The sequence below is a fragment of the Nyctereutes procyonoides genome, unplaced genomic scaffold, assembly GCF_905146905.1.
Source record: "Nyctereutes procyonoides isolate TBG_1078 unplaced genomic scaffold, NYPRO_anot_genome, whole genome shotgun sequence".
In the NCBI taxonomy this organism is placed as follows: Eukaryota; Metazoa; Chordata; class Mammalia; order Carnivora; family Canidae; genus Nyctereutes; species Nyctereutes procyonoides.
In genome coordinates this window covers 49,339,862-49,357,699 of record NW_026575020.1, presented here as the reverse complement: position 1 = coordinate 49,357,699, position 17,838 = coordinate 49,339,862, and the positions used below count along the sequence as shown (strand labels likewise).

The window sequence follows — 17,838 nt, the reverse complement described above, 5'->3', positions numbered from 1 at the left end:
GTGCATTTTACGTTCATGGCAATCTCAATTCAGAGGCTGAATTGTCATCAGAGATATCTATCTGGTCTGTGTTTAGATTTCATAAAATTTAGAGTGGAAGAAGTAGATTCACAAAAGTAGATTCCAAACACAAATATTTTCCAATAAGTGAGTTGAATATCAGTCTCCAAATTAATTAAAATACAAAAAATTGAAGTATGAAGTTCCTGGGGCCCCTGGGTGGCTCAATGGTTGAGCATCTGCTTCAGCCCAGGGCATGATCCTGGGGTCCTGGGATCAAGTCCCGCATCAGGTTCCCCTCAGGAACCCTGCTTCTCTCTCTGCCTATGTCTCTGCCTCTCTCTCTCTCTCTGTGTCTCTCATGAATAAATAAATAAAATCTTTTTAAAAAATTAAAATTAAGTTCCTTAGTGTCGGTAGCCACATTTCAAGTGCTCAAGAGCTACATGTAGCTAGTGGTTAATTCCCAGGCCAACCCATGAGAAATAGAAACCTTCAATGGCTGGTTACAAGGAAAGGGGTGAGGAATAGCATTCCAGGCAGGTGGGTATGCACCTGGTGTGTGTCCAGGACAACACAGGAGCTGGTTTGATCAGAACCAACCAGTTGAGGTTGAAGAGGCATAGTGGAATCAGGTTGGGAAGGGCTTGGATCCCGGGTTACAACGTTATGATTTTATTCTGCGGCTAAAGAGGAGCCACTGGGTATTTTTTTAAAGATTTTATTTATTTGTTTGTTTATTTATTTATTTAGAGCTGCACAGAAGCAGCAGGTGGGGCAGGGGGAGAAAGAGAATCCCAAGCAGACTCCCTGCTGAGTGTGGAGCCTTTCATGGGGCTCAATCTCACAACCCTAAGATCATGACCTAAGTCAAAATCAAGACTCAGACACTTAACCTACTGAGCCACCCAGGTGCCTGGTACTGGAGTATTTCTAAGCAAGGGGTGGGTGACCTGTGTCCTGTCACTCCAGATGGAGCCCATGAGGGGACAGAGAGGGGAGAGACAGCAGCCAGGAAAAGCAGTTTGGAGATGGCTGTGGTAATTGAGGTGTGAGTGATAGCACCTGGCTAGTGTGGAAGTGAAGAGAAACCAGAGACCCAGCAGGGATTAGAAAGTGATGAGGCTCTTCAGAGTGAGGGTAAGGAAAGGGGCTAGATGGTGGGAGGTTTGGGGGCTGTACGCTTGGGGGACCTGGTTGACATGGAATGGCTTAAGGGACCAGGAGGATGCTGGTGCTTATCAGAAAGCGATTCCCCTAAGACAAATGGCTGAATCCAGGCCTGGGAGACTGTGTTTTTTTATGGATTTTTTTTATACAAATGTAGAATTTATAACACCCACTCCACCCTCTGAATCACGCGGTGACCCTGGACTTTGCCCAGAGTTTCTGAGATTGTAGGAGACACTCCTTAGCTCTAGGGAACCCTTTGGGGTGCTGGGTCTAGGCTGGAGCAGAGTTAAGGACTTTTTATAAGCCAGAGGAAAGGTCTAACCTTCCATTCCGTGGCTAGTTTTTCATACCCCTGACATCTTCTCTGGGAAAAGCATTACTTCTACTGTGAATTCACGTTTTGTTAGATGGAAGGGGGAAGGCTCTGCTGGAAAGGAAGCTGCTCCTTGGGTCCCCCTAATTGCTGTCATCTCCTGTCTCCACATGCCAATGGCCCAGGTCAAAAGCAAGCCTCCTGGGGCTGTTGGCACACAGTCGGATCTGGCCTGGCACTGTGAAACACACCCCACAATGCATTGTCTGGACATGTGGGGAGTGCCTGCTTGGACCAGGCACATGTGTGCTACATGTGGGAGAACACAAGGAGAATGAGTTTATGAGGAGCTTACAGTGGGCACAGCCGACTGGTCAACCAGCCATTACTGTGCTAAGTGGTGGCAGCAGGGACAGCTGCCCAGACCTTTGAGAACGTCTCTGCCAGCCAGGGAGCTCTGTGTGGGGCCTCTCTGGAAGCACAGGGCTTTTGTTTTTGTTTTTAAGATTATTTATTTAAGAGAGAGAGAGCACAAATGGGGGGGGGGGAGGCAGAGGGGGAGGGACTAGCAGATTCCCCACTCAGTATGAGCCCAAAGTAGGGCTCCATCCCAGGACCCTGAGATCATGACCTGAGCCAAAATTAGGCTTCACTGACTGAGCCATCCAGGCGCCCCTGGAATCACAGCTTTGAAAGAAGAAGAGGGGGTTGGGAAGGAAGGCCTTCTGGGCTGGATTATAACATCCAGATGAAGCCCAGGAGGCGTGGAGGAATAATGGACTAATAAATGAGATTACGGTGGTGGTCATCGTCTACCAACTCTCGCCAGATGCTAGGCACTGTCCAAGAGCTCCTCATCTGTTAGCCTTCTCCCCATTTCTCAGAAGGGGAAACTGAAGCTCTGAGCTTTGTAAAATGCACTCGCCGAGGTCAGGCTCAAGGGCTGGTGCTGATTCAAATCCAGAAATGCATGGCCCATGCCTCCTCTCTCAGCTCACGGAGCGCTCCAGGGCCTGCAAATCCCTCAGCCTCAACCTCAGAGCTCTCGGGGACACTGATCTACAAACATTAGGTTTTGTTATTGTCTTGATACGTGGACCAAAGTCAGGTCTTAGGGAGGCCCATTAGGGCCTCTCTAATGCTGATGGGAATAACTGGAAGGGCTCAACAGGTAGGTCCATTCAGGACATGACAGGGATACGTAAGTGACCATCATGGTCCTACCTAGCACTGCAGTGTCCACTATGGGGGCAAGAGTGTGCAAGAAAGATCCAGCCCCTGGTGTGTCCAGGCAGCTCTGAGGCTCCTGGCAGGGTGGGTCTGGGCAGGCACTTCCTCCCAGTGCTGGCTGGGCAGCTGACATGGGTTTTTCTAGATGAGGCGGGTCTATCTTCTGCAGGCCTGAGGATGTACAGTTTGTATAAACTGCAGACATCGCTGGCGTGCTGTGTAAACACAGACTATCTCCCACTCCAACGCTTCCTTTGGGGAGACTCCTCCTCCAAGTGGGATACTTGATTCCGCAGTTCTTATCAGCTTGAAGCTTCCTACCCTGATATAAGGAAGCTATTAAAGTCCATTTCCTGGTATTGCCTTGACCTCGCCAGGGCGTGCTCACATTGAAGTGAATGTCCCTTAGAGGAGAATATTTTTCACCTTCAAAAATCCATCACCCAGCCTCAACTCCCCCACATCAAACAAGCCTGCAGGCATTTTGAAAATGTGCTTAGCCGAAGCCTGATGCCCTCAACGTTTACTTCCTACCGCAGCTAGTTTCAGCCTATTTACTTGGCTTTGGGGTTCTTCTGAGCAAAGCCAGCTGCTTCTTTGTTTCTAGACTTTTTTCACCACCCCGCCCCCAGTGTCAGTCTCTCCCTTACGATCCCCTAAACAGGTCCTGCTCACCCCTTCTTAGCTTTTCTCCATAATCCCTGCCTCCCTCTCGCCCTTATGGTTGTAAAAGTCATACCATCCTCTCTTCCCAAGTGCTAACAGACGTAAGGAATATGAGAAAAAAAGAAATGGTCAAGATCTAGCTTAAAAAAAAAAATTCAAACATTCTTGAGCATTTCATTTTTCTCCCTCTCACCTGAACTCCTATGGAACTCATCATGTCTTTGCTACCCAATTGAGGACTTGTGGTCGCCAACCCCCAGGATGGCCCCCCATGAGTCTCTACCCTTGGGTAGCCCCTCCCCAAATGAACAGGGCCAGCCTGTGTAACTGATGGGTTTTTGTGGCATGAAGTTTCATAATACCATGCGCCGTGTCTCTGCCTTGCTCACTTGGATCCCTCATTGGAGAAGCCAGCCACCATACCATGAGGACACTCAGGCAGCCCCATGCAGGGGCCCATGGAGGGGTCCATGTAAAGAAGAACCGAAGCCTCCACCCAAGAGCCAGCACCAACTTGGCAGGATGGGAGTGATCACCTTGGAAGTAAGGCAACAACTTGTCTGCAAATTTTTTTTTAAGATTTTATTTATTTATTCATGAGACAGAGAGAGAGGCAGAGACACAGGCTGAGGGAGAAGCAGGCTCCATGCAGGGAGCACAACGTGGGACTCGATCCCGGGTCTCCAGGATCACACCCTGAGCTGAAGGCAGGTGCTCAACCGCTGAGCCACCCAGGAGTCCTAAAAAAAAAAAAAAATTTTTTTTTTTAAAGACGGTCACCATGAGGAGTGCAAGAAGGAGCCTGATAGAATGGGTGGCAGGCAAACCTCCACTGAGTAGGTCTTTTGTGGCACTTTGCTCCACCATTGACCTGCTAACTCAATAACTGCTTTAAAAATTCAATTTACCAGGGTGCCTGGGTGACTCCGTTAAGCATCTGACTCTTGATTTCAGCTCAGGTCATGATCTCAGGGTGGTGACATGGAGCCCCTGTCTGCCTCTGCGTTCCGTGGGGAGTCTGCTTGGAATTCTCTCCTTCTCTCTCTTCCTCTCACCCTCCATCTCCTCTAAAATAAATAAATAAATATTTTTAAAAATTTCGTTTTACCACACATTTGTTGACGTCCTGCTAGGAACAGAATCTCAGCCCCTGAAGATTAAGAGGTCAGGTTCCCTGCTTCCGAGGTGCTGACATCTAGTGAGGAAGACGGATAAAATCAGAATGTATTATCAGACCACTTTAAAGGCCTGGACAGGGGAGGAGGAGTACGGTTGCTGGGCTCCTGTTTTCAAATAGGAACATCGTGGTCATGGTCACTTGAATGTCATCCCTGCGGCCTGCTTGGCCTCTTGCATCTGGAAGCAGGATGCCAGGCTAGATGAAAAAGAATTGCTTTTACGTCCTGTTCCAAGGGCTTCCTGTCTTTCCTGGAAAGACAGAAGAAGGGAAAGAAAGCACAGGCTCTTGTTCCAGCCTGCGACTCTCTGCGGAACTATGAGTCACCCCTGGGAAACGGTCTGCAGAACCCCCCGGCACATCACTCGCTTTTGCGTGGTTATCTTGACCGCGGCATGAGACTGAATGTGTGCCATGGGCCGGCCTGCGTGGATGTGCAGAAGAGCCATACCAGGCTTGGGGACGCCCCTCGCAACCCCAAACTCTCCATGGGCTGCTGCTGCCTGCTACCCTCGCTGGCCAGAATCGACTGACTCTGTGCATAGCCCCGGGAGCCTGCTGGCATTAGGTACTGGGGTTGGAGCTGGGGATTTGATACTTAGGATATGTCTTGGGGGGAACCCCAGGTTTATAAATTACCACATGGTACGGAACTCTGAGGTTACTAGAGCCAGTTGAGAGGACAATTTTTTTTTTTAGGATTTGTATTTATTCATTCATGAGAGACACAGAGAGAGGCAGACACAGACAGAGGGAGAAGCAGGCTCCCTGTGGGGAGCCCGATGCAGGATTCAATCCCAGGACCCTGGGATCAAAGGCAGACGCTCAACCACTGAGCCACCCAGGCATCCTGAGAGCACAATTTTAACTCAGTAGGGAGGCACTTAGTATTCTAGCGGGCTCTCACAGAGGCTCCACATTCAGCTGGTATCATCAGACCCCTGGCCTCATGGCAAGGAGATGCTGAAGCCCTTCCTAGGGTCAACACCCCCACCTACAAGAGTTTCCCAGGGCTGCCCTAACAAAGTACAAAAACTGGGTGACTCGAAGCAACAGAAATGCACTGTCTCAGTGCTGAAGGCTGCAAGTTCTAAGTCAAGGTGTGGACAGGGCTACACTCTCAGCTTCAGGGGAGAGTCCCCCTTTGCTGGGCCTCTGGTGTTGGCCAGCACTTCTTGGCACCCCTTGGCTTGTGGATGCATCACCCCACCCGCCTGGCCCTCTTCTCCCTGTGTGTCTTCACATTGACTTCCCTCTGTCCAAACTTCCCCCTTTGATAAGGGCACCAATCATAGTGGGTTAGGGCCCACCTGACCTCATTTTAACTGAATTTCCTCTGGAGAGTCCCCATTTCCAAATAAGGTCACATTTTAAACTGCTGGGTATCAGGACTTGGACATGTCTTTTGGGGCAAGGGAGACACAATTCAATCCATACCATCAGCCTTACCAGACCATTCTTGGCAAGGCCTGTAGCCAAGGGAAGAGATGGAGACAGAGACAGAGACAGAGGCAGAGGCAGAGAGTACCAGGATGGAGCAAGGTCATAGAGGAGAGAGTAAGAAGCAGACCCAAGAGCACACACAGCTGGACACGGTGGCCTTAAACAGGAGAAATGTAGCTTACCCTCTCAGAGATGAGTGTGAGGAGGGGGTGGGGTGGGGAGGGGGTCAAGGCTGCCAGCTGCTTAGCCAAACTAATGCCATGTGGCCTGTGGAGAATGAGACTGATGGAGGTTTGGTCAGGCCTGAGAAGAGAGCAGGACTGATGTGTAGGAGAACTGCAGAGGGAACTGTGTCCGAGGAAGCAGGGAACCAGTGCTGTGGCCTAGGGGCCGAGGGGGTGGGGGAGAAGGGGAAGAGTAGAGAGGTGGTGTCCTGGGAGTTAGAGTTCTGCAGGGAGAGGAACTGAGGGAGGACAGAGGGGAGTCTGTTTAGGAAGGGGGTTTCTAGAGCCAGGCAGAGGTGGGTCGTGGAGAAGTGTGCAATGCAGGGGCAGGGTGAGGGGTGTGAGGCAGTGGTTGGAGCCCCCGGCTACACCCCTGGGGATGCTTGCAGTCCAGAGAGGATGTGGCGCTCTGGGTGCAGCCAGTGTCACAAGCAGGCAGGCACCAGGGCCAAAGAAGAAGAATGAAACGTGGCTCTGATGGGGGTGCAGGGAGACCTTCCCAAAGGGGGGCTTTGGGGTTGCAGCAACTGCAGAAGATGGGGTGGAGGGGATTCAGGCAGAGGATAGAGGCCAGAGCCAAAAGCAGGTTCAACATGTGCGGGGGTGGGGTGGAGTGGGGGTGGGGGTGGGCAGCCCCCGTGGCACAGCGGTTTAGCTCCGCCTTCAGCCTCGGCCTGATCCTGGACACCCGGGATCGAGTCCCACGTCGGGCTCCCTGCATGGAGCCTGCTTCTCCCTCTGCCTGTGTCTCTGCCCGCCCCCTCGCTCTCATGAATACATAAAATCTTAAAAACAAAACAAAACATGTGCGGGGAGTTGCGGGGGGGAAGCAAGTCACCTGAACTGACCATAGTAGAACAGGGTCTTGGGGAGTGTTGGTGCGGGTGGGCCAGCCTTGGAACGTCAGGAGGAGGGGTGCGGTCCTTATTGGGGAGGCAACTGGGAGTCATAGAAGGTTGGGGAGGAAGGGAGGCTAGCAATCCTTGAGGAAGATAAATTCTCAGGGTTCAAATTGGAAAAAAAAAAAAAACAAAAAACCAAAAAACCAAGTTTGTTGTCTGTAGAGCAGCCTTGGCTTTGAACCTAGCAGGGCCGGCTGCCCACCGAAGAGAGAGACAGAGGAGGCAAAGGGGCAGAGCTACTGTTTCCAAGGCCAAGGTGCCAGCTAGCGTTGCTGGGGAAGGAGAAAGCCAGAAAGGAGGGAGGAAAGGGGCGAGGGGAGGGAGGCAGGGAAGCTGAGTTGAGCTGAGGGAGCAGAGAAATGGGAGGAGGGGCTGGATCTGGCACAGCCTGTCGAAATACACAAAGGGAAACCCACAAATGTCAAAATGCTCGCAGGTGCTCGGGCTTTCATTTCCTTTGCTTATCCAAGATCAGTCATCTTCCGGCGCCCTTCCAGAAGGAGCCCTCCCCGGGAAAGGCAGGGGCCGAAGGCAGCTGGGCGGAACCCTGGAAAGCCCCTCGCTTTGGAAAGTCACTGTAGGATGGACGCTGGCTCGGGCTCCCCCATCTGTTCCTGAGGAACGAAGCTGTTGCTAGAAGCAGAAGGAAGGGGCTGAAGGTCCGGAAGACCGAGTCTGTGCCCGGCACAGGAACACTGGGCACCCAAAAACCCCAGAGGCTGGGACCTGTTGGTAGCCAGTGTCCTTTGGGGTCATCAGCTGGTGTCCACTTGGGCCAAAGCAGCCCAGTGCAGAATTTAGAGTGTTCACTCTAGAACCAGCCTGCCTGGGGTGGGGGTGAAGGGGAGTCTCAGCTCTGCTGCTTACTGTTCAAGGCTACGTGACCTGAGCTGGTGACTCTAAGCCTCTTTATTTTTTTATTTTTTTTAATTTTTTTTAATTTTTTTTATTTATTTACGATAGTCATACAGAGAGAGAGAGAGGCAGAGACACAGGCAGAGGGAGAAGCGGGCTCCATGCACCGGGAGCCCGACGTGGGACTCGATCCCGGGTCTGCAGGATTGCGCCCCGGGCCAAAGGCAGGCGCCAAACCACTGCGTCACCCAGGGTTCCCCGACTCTAAGCCTCTTTGACTCAGTTTCCTCAGCTGTAAGATGGGGATCATAATTGTAGCTTTCTTGTAGGGCCACAGTGGAGGAAAAACACTTCGAGCAGGGAGAACCAACTTTCCCTGCATTTAGCTATGCTGTGTGTCTTGTGTCTTCACAGGACATTTATACCGAACTCACCAGGGTGTGTGTGTGTGTGGGGGGGGTGTTGCAACGCATTATAATAGTTACGTATTAACTTTGGGACTTTGGGGCTGGACTGTCAGGTTTGAATCCCTCACCTCTTCGACTTCCTAGTTCTGTGTCTGTCCCATCAGGTTCTCGCCTGAACAATGGGGACTGTGTCACAGTACCTCCCTCTGGGGGTTGTCAGGAAAATGAAGTGAGCGGTCTTTAAAACACTTAAAATAGGGATCCCTGGGTGGCTCAGCGGTTTAGTGCCTGCCTTCAGCCCAGGGTGTGATCTTTCAATCCCAGGATCGAGTCTCACACTAGGCTCCCTGCATGGATTCTCCCCCTGCCTGTGTCTTTGCCTCTCTCTCTCTCTCTAATGAATAAATAAATAAAATCTTTTAAAAAATAAATAAATAATAAAACACTTAAAATAGTGCGTGGCTCATAACTGGCTGATGTCACAGGCATTTGTGATTGCTGTCATCAGGCCTGAAAGGCCTTGAAGGGTTTTGAAGGAGAAGCGATGCCTCCAGCACTGTTCCAGGGGAACAGAAAGACCCTCATGCCACCCTAGGTAAAGGGATTGCAGTGACATGTCCGTGCATCCAAGGGGCAGGTGGCAAAGTCAAAGGGACAGCTGGACCTCTCACGGGCTGGAGCTCAACAGACAGAAATTGAGACTCCTTGGGCCACACGGTTCCCTCATGTCTGTTCTCTGCGTGTCTTTCTGAATCTCCTTCTTCTCTCATGTGTTGATTGAAAGCCTGCTCTATGCCAGGCATGGCGCCAAGCACTGGCTGGCTATAGTACTCGGATAAAAGAAGCAAGCCCCTGCCCTCCTGGGACTGACATTCCAGCAACACGGAGAGAATCATGTTATTGTCAACCATGCTGTGGCAGGTTTCAGAATTTTCTTCCCTTTAAAGGCTGAAAAATATTCTGTTGTATGTGTAGACCACATTTTACTTATCTATTCATCAATGGAGAGAAATGAGAGGGAGGGGGCACTTGGGTTGCTTCCATCTCCGGACTATTGTGATCAAAGCTGCCATGAACGTGGGTGTACAAATCCAACCTTTTCCTTTACCAAGTTAAAAAATATATATATATATATGGAAAGTGGGCCCAGAAAAGGCATAATGGAAGGACCTAGACCAGTTGGGGGGAGGAGTCACGGAAGATTTTTGCCTGAGGAAGTCACATGTTGGCAAGAACCCAAAGGATGAGAAGCTAGCCAGGTAAAAGGTAAGGGAAGAAGAATTTTGGCCATACGTGACAGCCTGCGGCAGAATGAGGCTTGGATTTTCCAGAAATGGGAAGAGAGCCAGTGTGGCAGAGGCATAAAGATGAGGAGAGAGGGACATGGGATGGGTTTTGGGGTCATGCAGCACTCACTACAAATAGGCTTCTTTCTAAGAGCTACAGTGGATAACTGAGGCCCTCAAAGCAGAAGGGTGAAATGTCCAAATACAGAGTTTAAAAATAATTGCTCTGGTCACCATGAAAAGAAAGAATTGGAAGTTAGAAGTAGGTGTGGGGCCAGGAATGAATGTGATCTGATTCGGCATCATTGTAGTTGCCCAAGCAAGAGAGGCTGATAATTTGGATTGAGCTGGTGGCAGGGGAGATGATAGAAGTAGATTTTAAAAGAAACACTAAAGGGATCCCTGGGTGGCGCAGCAGTTTGGCGCCTGCCTTTGGCCCAGGGCGCGATCCTGGAGACCCGGGATCGAATCCCACGTCGGGCTCCCGGTGCATGGGGCCTGCTTCTCCCTCTCCCTATGTCTCTGCCTCTCTCTCTCTCTCTCTCTCTCTGTGTGACTATCATAAATAAATAAAAATTAAAAAAAAGAAACACTAAAGAGACAGTCAATATAACTTGATTGATCAGATCTCAGAAGGAAGGGGCAAAGAGGTCTCTGGTTGACTCCTAGGCTTGTGGGATGAGCAAGTGGGTGGGTATGGGTCTGATTTGCTGAGATAGGGAACAGTGAAGGAGGCATAGGTTTGAAATGCATGGGGATTATTCACTTACTTTTGGGCATCACAAAGTTGAGATTCCCGAGTGACACGGGGGTTCAAGGTGAAACCATGTAGACAACACAGGGCATATGGTTCTCAGAAAAGAGGTCTTGTGTGACATTAGATATGGCTGGACAGGCCGACTGGCCCATGTTGAAGATAATAATAGTAGCCAAAGTTCACCACACCATCAATATGTAAGATCTTCATTTATAGTTGGTGACAACAAAACACGGATAGCCTAGGAAATTTACCTCGGCTCAAACAACTCATATATAATAACACTGGGAGTGTAAACCCAGGCAGTCATGATATAGGATCTGCCTGTTTGTTCTGGTGTTAGAACAGTGGGTGTGTCTGGCCCAAACTTTTCCTTTTATAAGGGAAAAAAATCAAGAATAAATCACTTGCCCCAGGCCACTTCTAGCTAACTGTAGCAGCCTTGGGACCAGAATCCGCATCTCCTGCCTCCCAGTACGTCCTTTTTCATTTCAGGACATTCAAATCTCTTTTCCCAGATTACATACTATTACATTTTTAAAAATTTGCTCTTCTCTATTTCTAAACTTTTGGTAGTGAGCATGTCTATTGACAGTGGAAAGAAGAGACTTGTAACAGCAAGGACATTGATATTATTTAGCAGAACCCTGCTAAACCTGGCTGTGGTTTAAGGGAGGCAGATCGTGATGTTTTATGGGGAGAGGGTTCAGAAGATGGGACGGTATTGTCATATTTCCCTTTGACGATTTCTAACAAGTATTTCTGGGAAATTTCCCCTGTGGACCCATCGCAGGAACTCTACTCCTTAAGATGGAAAGGATGGAGCAAAACTTTCCTAATTATAGGATGGCATACTGGGGATGACTAGGAGGTCTTACTTAGGTCAGGTTATTCTGAAATCCCTGAAGTCCTGGCACCCATCCACGTCCATCGCTCCCTGCCTCCCTTCCCCCCTTCCTGCCTCCCTTCCTCACCCATCTCACCTGGAAATGATGGAGGAGCAGGGAGGAGAGAGGAGATCCAGGCTTGCAGAATGAGAGATCCTTCTATTTCAAGCTAAGCCAATCAATTCAGATGGACAGATGTACTCTGATCAATCGTTTTGTAGGGAGAGCAAGATGTTTATCAAAGTCAAATACCTTTCAATACACTGTTCTCCCTTTAGCAGGTATCATGGACCAAAATAAAACAATGTGGGTTCAATTTCGATAAAGTTATGAATCTTGAAGAGGGTTCAGATTGCTCATTTTTTCCTTTCTCCCCCATCTTGTGCAGTTCATCAAGCCACCTCCCACTCATCATTTCATATATAATTTATTTATATCCTAAGTCACTTCAGAAACGTTGTTGTGGCTTACCAAAAGAAAAAAAAACCCAGCCAATAAAACCAATAGTATATGAACTCAAATAGGAAAACAGAGTGGAGAAAAAATAAAAAATAAAAAATAAAATGTCAATTCCTGTTGCTCCGAGTAGGGTAATGCCTGATTGGGAGTGTTCTGCTGATCAGGATGTAAAAAGAAACATGATACACATATCTCTTGATCAGGGAAAAGGAAACATTGTGGGATTTTTTGTTTTTTGGGGTTTTTTTTTGTTTTGTTTTTGTTTTTGTTTTGCAGGGTAGCGGGGAAGACTAAATTTTTGTTGGTACTACACTTTGAAAGAAATTTCTCCTATGATACATAGCAGGGGAACAGCATGGACAATACCTTGGCAACAGTTTTTGGATCAACTAATGATTTTTTTTCAAAAAGATGTTCACGTGGCTAGTCCCTATGAGGTCTTTTGTAAGGAGTTAGAAATCCTGACACTGGAGTTTTGCCCAGAGATGCTGATTCAGTGTGGGCATTTGATCGACTCTCAAAGGCGCCCAGGATTAAGCTCAGACTGGTGAGAACTTTGGGATGCAAATGGGATTTTCTAATGTATTAGCCATTCTTTTGCATCTTAGAAAACCGTGTCCTCAATGTTATCATCCAATCATTCTGATTTTTAGTAGGATGCAATCTATGCCTACACCAACATTTAAGGGGGAATCAGGGACACAATCATTCAGACATGAATCCACTTAAGTTAGCTCTCATTTGATCTATTTATTTATTTTTACCACATCTCCTTTCACAATTAAGTCAGTGCAGCATACAGAAGATGCATAATACACAATGGTAAATTATAAATTATAAATTAAGGCAAGGAAAACAAATGAAATATGGAGTCAAGACCAGGGTAGGTACAGGGTGAGGTTGGCCAGAGAGAAGATATGATTGCAATAAAGTCTTTCTATTGCTACAAATTGGATGCGAACTTGCTGAGGGCTTCCTGGAGGAGAGGAAGCAAAGTTCATGTTTTTCCCCTCTGGTCCACAAACATCTGGCTGAAGCACAACCATACCAGGTTTCCATCATTCTCCTAAGGTGGAGCCACCACCTCCACCAAAAACTAAGGATGATGTGATTTTCTCTTCGTGACCCAATAATAGCCACCTGTGGCCTACACTTCCGGTTCTAAGAGCTCTTGGGGTTCCCTCACATTGCTCTGGTCTGCTTTTCTGTTCTCATATCTACCCCAGGCTCCCCAGTTTTTCTCCTTCATTACTTCAGCTCACCTATAGCTTTACCTCTTCTTGGGCCTGATTCCAGCTTGGGGCTTCTCTTCAGGCTTGGCCATGCCTACTAACTGGGCCAAGTGGCCATTTCCAAGAGTGATAATCTGGTTCCCCAGGTCATCATTTTACATCTGGCCAGGTTACAGGCTGTTGGCCAGTCTATGGACTGGTGATGGTCTGGGTCAGCTACTCCAGTGTCTCTGTTCAGTTAACCATGGATGGAGCAACATAATCCAAAATACCAGCCAGGGGGGTGGGGATGCGGAGGGAGCTGCGGGTGAAACATTCTCCCTGCAATGAGGTTTAAATATGGCAAGCAATCAAAGACTTCATCTATTCATGTGGGAGAGGGATTGAGCATGAGCCTGGGAACACTGGTTACCCTCTTGGCTCTGTTACATCCGTTTATAAAATAGACACTTTTGTCTTTATGAAAAATCTTTTATTCCAAGTTGCTAAAGTCATTCTCTTTGGAAGTATGTTAAAGGCCCTGCAGTGAACAATCCCTTTATTTTCTAAAATTTTAAAAAGATTTATTTATTTATTTTGGGGGTGGGTCGGCAAGCATGGAGCCTGACGTGGGGCTTGATCTCAAGACCCTGAGATCACCACTCAAGCTGAAACCAAGAGTCCCATGCCCAGCCGACTCTGTCACCCAGACACCCCAATCACTTTAAAGTATAGTAGACATATGAATTTCTGAGTGTGTTTTGCTATAATCCCTTCCTTGTATTTTTTTAAATGTCATATTGATTTATAGTCTGTGGACCAAGTCTTTTTTAGATCCCTGCTACTCGGATGGAGGGCATCAACGGACAGCCTGTTAGGAATGCAGAATCTCAGCCTCACAGTGACCTGCTGAATAAGAATCTGTGCTTAAACAAGATCCCCAGAAGACTAGTGTGTGCATTAATGTCTGAGAAGCATCTTGGTAGAGCAAGCTTTGGGAAGCACTGGAGACTCTGACCAGGAATTGAGGCTTTGAGAGCTGATGTGTCTTGCTTGAAGTCCCACAATGGGTCAGGAATAGATTTGTGATCAGAATCCATGTCCCGAGTCCTGGTCATATTCTCTCTCTGATGCCCCATGATGTCCCCCACAGAGAGGAAATCAGGTGGTGGCTCAATTAGGCTATTGTTAGAGTGTAAAGTAACATGTGATTAGGGTGAGTGTGTAATTTACCACCCAAACATGGTCACTTTGGGACCACAAAGTGGTCAGGAGAAGAGGTGTCAAGTGACGCAGGTGGTCATTCTACATACCTAAAGTTTGTTCTAGTTTACAGAGCCCTCTCATATCTGTTAACTCGCCTAAACAACATAAATACCCATAAACTAGATGGTCTTAAAGTCCTAACTTTTACATAAAAACCTGGTTCTCGGGAAGTCCGGGGGACTCAGCAGTTTAGCGTTGTCTTCAGCCCAGGGTGTGATCTTGGAGACCTGGGATCGAGTCCCACGTCGAACTCCCTGCATGGAGCCTGCTTCTCCCTCTGCCTGTGTCTCTGCCTCTCTCTGCGTGTCTCTCACGAATAAATAAATAAAATCTTAAAAAAAAAGAAAAACCTGGTTCTCAAGTAAACACACACACACAGTCTCACAATAATAGGTAATCCATGATCCAATCTAATCAAGAAAAAAGGGAGCCGAAAGCAACAAAAGAGGATAGTGAAGAAATAACCACAGGTACCCACACATTTAAACAGACTCTGTGATTACTTTGCACAACCCATTCCAATAAATTTGAAAATCGGGGTGAAATGAGCGCTTTCTCTGCTGTCATACACCAATGCAGTGGCCTTGCTAGGACTGGGAGCCATAGCTCTTGGCTTTTTTTGTCAAGTCATTTCCCTATGAGTCAACCAGACTTCGGAATTTGGTTTCTGGAACCATTTTCCAGCACTTTAAGTCAGAGCTAAGATATCTTGGTGGCTTGGGAGGAACTTGGTTCTTCCTCCAGAATGGGAACTAGATTATCTGAAGAGTTGATCTTTGAAGGCACCGCTTATGGCAGTTACCCACCTGCCCGCTTCTGACAGTGGCTTCCATGTGTCGTGCTCCAGCTGCCCGGCTCTGGAAATGAAACTCAGGCACGTCCTGGATCCTGAGAATCCTGTGTCTCTGACCTGGGAGGTCTCACCCTGCCAGGGATTGGTTAGTCCTACCCCTCCCTTTATAGATGAGGAAATTGAGAACAAGGGGAAGGAAGTAACTGTCAAGTTGAGCTTAATTTCATTTCAAGTTTTGTGTTTACTATTACGCACTCTTTATGATACAGATATATTTTTTAAATATTTTATTTATTGATTCATGAATGACACAGAGATGTAGGCAGAGGAAGAAGCAGGCTCCCTGAGGGGAGCCCGATGCGGGACTCCATCCCAGGACCCCCACTATCACACCCTGAGCTGAGGGCCGAGGCTCAACCACTGAACCACCTAGGCGTCTCTAATGATACAAATTTTAATAATAGTAACAACTGATATTCATTTGTTTGCTCCTTCGTGTCCCCTTAACAACTGTCTGAAGCAGGCAGTCATTGCACCATCTTCGTTTTACAGAAACCGAAGCACAGAAGGGTTAAGTAACTTGCCCAAAGACACACAGCTAGTTAGTAAGTACCAGAGTTGAGACTTGACCCCAAATGACCCGATTCCAGAGTCTATATACATATACACCCTTACCTCCATTTACTACTACTACTACTAGAGTTCTCATACTATTCTGAGATGACACCTCTCTGACTATGTATACAAGGGAGCCACTAGGCATGGTGATTTTTAAGAAAGTGTCCCAAGAGACATGAGAGAAACTATGGTTTACCTGCTATTCACCACATGTCAGTCACTACGCTGAGCGCTTTTACGTGCATTAGCTCAGTAATCTTAAAACCAAACCGCCCCTGCCCGCCCACCCCTCCAAAAAACAGATAAGGAGGATGCACTAGCCTCACCGATCAGATGGAGAAAATGAAGCCCAGAAAAGTCTCCCTAACTTGCTTGAGATGCTAAAGCTAGGGGAAGTCCAGGGTTCGCAGCCAGCCCACCTGGCAGGTGAGCATCACACCTCACCGGCCACCATACTCCACTGCCGGTTACCTCCGCCCTTCTTTCTGACCTCAAAGCACCTGAACAGACAGGTGTCATTTCTCACCACTCAGCCGCTCGCCTCCGGTTAGATGAGGAACCGATGCTCAGAAAGTTGAAGCAACCTGCTGGGGGCCACACGGTAGTGACCGGGCAGCAGGCCAGCCCGGGATCCGGACCCCACGGTGTACGGTCTTCACTTCCCCCAGGTTTAGGGATGCGGTCCGAAGCCGGCTGTCTGCGACCCAGCAGCCTCCCCCGGCGGCGCCCGGGACCGCGGGGCTCACCTGCGGCTCCGCGGGGCCCCCGGGCGTCGGGCCCCGCCCCCTGGCCGCAGGTGGGCGCGGCGCAGCGCAGCGCATGCTAATGAGCCCGCGGCGCGGCGCGCTGATTGGCTGGCGGGGCCCGCGGCTTTCCCGGGGCGGGTGCGGGGCGGGGCGGGGGCCGAGGCCCGGTGGAGGGGCGGCCCCCCGCCCCCCGCCTCCCCCCGCCCCCCGCCTCCCGCCTCCGCCGCCGCCGCCGCCCCCGCGCCCGCCCCCGCGCCCGCCCCCGCCCCGCGCTCGGGGCCGCCCTCCTCCCCCGGGGACGCCGCGGCGCGTGCGGGGCTGGCGGCCGCCTTCGCCGGGGGCTTCCCCTGCTGCCGGCCGCGGGCGTCCTGGCTCTGACTCGGCGCGGGGTCCAGGATGACGATCCGACACCAAGGCCAGCAGTACAGGCCGAGGATGGCATTTCTGCAGAAGGTGAGCGCGGTCGGGGGGCCTGGGCGCGGGGTGCGGGTGCGCGGGGTGCGGGGTGCGCGGGGTGCGGGGTGCGCGCGGCCCCAACTCCGGGAAGTGTGCGCGGAGATGCTGGGGAGGCGCGGGGCGCGGGCCGGGAGTGGAGGGCACCCTGGGGGCTTCAGCGCCTCGCGTGTGTTGTAATAACAACGTTCTCTCTCCAGGGTTCCAGGCCGCCCCCTGGGCCTCCAGAACCAGCAGTGCTTGGGCGGGATGTTGGAGGGCGAAGAGCCTGTCGGAGGGGGTCCTACGCCAGCTCCGGTGATCCGCGCGGTAACCTGCGCGTGAAGGCCCCGGCTGCCCTCCCCTGCCCCTGGCTCGCTCCCCGGCTACCTACCGCCGCTCCCCGGGATCGGCCCTCGCCCCCACACCGCGAGATAGGTCCCGTTCTGACCCCATGGTTAAGGACCAAGACTGGAAGACCTGGTGCGATACAGTGAAGCTGGTCTCGCTACAACAGTAAAAACACAAAGTGTGCAGCCCGCAGCGCGCGTAGGAGTTTCCAGTTGTGTGTGAGGAGTAGGGGAAGGCGCCCCGAGGCGAGGACCTCTGCGGCACAGAGGGCGGAGGGAAGACCCAGGTGGGGCGGTGGCGTGTCTGAGTCTGTTGGCAGGTTGTGCTATTGCTGAGCTTAGCCTATGGGGGCGAGGGGGGTGGGTGTGAAGCTGGAGAGGCAGGCCAGGCCAGGCCGTACAGCTCCTGCGCCTTCCAAAGGTGGTCCCATTTGCCCCAGAAGAAGCCAAGGAGGGATGTGGAGCAGGTGAGTGATGTGGTCAGATTCAAGTTCAAAACCAAGTGCAGGGCAGCCCGGGTGGCTCAGTGGTTTAGCGCTGCCTTCAGCCCGGAGCATGATCCTGGAGACCCGGAATCGAGTCCCACGTTGGGCTCCGTGCGTGGAGCCTGCTTCTCCCTCTGCCTGTGTCTCTGCCTCTCTCT

The 17,838-nt window shown here is 50.2% G+C and overlaps 1 long non-coding RNA gene across 1 annotated transcript; it reads right to left on the bottom strand.

The window, feature by feature from the left end:
* Positions 1-3,996: 3,996 nt before the first annotated feature.
* On the bottom strand, positions 3,997-16,437 carry LOC129512397 (uncharacterized). The gene is made up of 3 exons (XR_008665033.1): positions 16,194-16,437; positions 4,291-4,449; positions 3,997-4,122 (listed from the first exon to the last, which is right to left on the bottom strand). It is a non-coding gene; the product is annotated as an uncharacterized LOC129512397 (long non-coding RNA).
* Between the last annotated feature and the right edge of the window lie 1,401 nt (positions 16,438-17,838).